Consider the following 922-nt stretch of genomic DNA (forward strand, 5'->3'; position numbering starts at 1 on the left):
TAGATAGAATTGGGTTTTCTTTTGCTTGCAAACAGAGACTTACAGTTCTTCTTGCCCTCCCATTCGGACAATGTAGGTTTTTTCAACTTCTTCATTTCCCAACCATTTGGGACCAGGAAAAAAAAAAAATCTATTCAACCCAAACTGCATCTTCAGCTCAAACCAGATTGATTTTCTTTTTTTTTTCTTCAATATATGAAATTTATTGTCAAATTGGTTTCCATACAACACCCAGTGCTCATCCCAAAAGGTGCCCTCCTCAATACCCATCACCCACCCTTCCCTCCCTCCCACCCTCCATCAGCCCTCAGTTCTCAGTTTTTAAGAGTCTCTTATGCTTTGGCTCTCTCCCACTCTAACCTCTTTTTTTTTTTTCCTTCCCCTCCTCCATGGGCTTCTGTTAAGTTTCTCAGGATCCACATAAGAGTGAAAACATATAAAATATGGAACGCTTCACGAATTTGCGTGTCATCCTTGTGCAGGGGCCATGCTAATCTTCTCTGTATCGTTCCAATTTTAGTATATGTGCTGCCGAAGCGAGCACAAACCAGATTGATTTTCAACCATTCCTATATCTCTGCCCTTATTCTTATTTACTTAAAAGTGCCTCCAAAATTCTTTTGTACATCCCAAGTCATGTTTTCTTTCTGACACAATCCTTAGCATAATTGCTATTGAAATATCTTTTATATCATCTATTGTAACAATTATATTTGCATTTGTACACATTGCCTCCTCTGATACCTACCCAATATATCTTTTTCATACCCACAGTTGGATTTTCTTTTGGTTTTTTAATATTTTGCATTTAGCTTTCTTGCACACAAGTGTGAAGCTATAATAGCTTATTAGAGATACTGCTATAAGAAGAAATAAAAAACAACTGAAGTATAGCAACTCAAGAATTGGTCAGTTTTAACTA

General features: G+C 36.9%; 1 non-coding gene across 1 annotated transcript; it reads right to left on the reverse strand.

Moving 5' to 3' along the window:
* Window positions 1-437: 437 nt before the first annotated feature.
* LOC122490746 lies at window positions 438-544 on the reverse strand. The gene has a single exon (XR_006299254.1). It is a non-coding gene; the product is annotated as a U6 spliceosomal RNA (small nuclear RNA).
* Window positions 545-922: the final 378 nt, after the last annotated feature.

The sequence above is a fragment of the Prionailurus bengalensis genome, chromosome B2, assembly GCF_016509475.1.
Source record: "Prionailurus bengalensis isolate Pbe53 chromosome B2, Fcat_Pben_1.1_paternal_pri, whole genome shotgun sequence".
Lineage (NCBI taxonomy): Eukaryota > Metazoa > Chordata > Mammalia > Carnivora > Felidae > Prionailurus > Prionailurus bengalensis.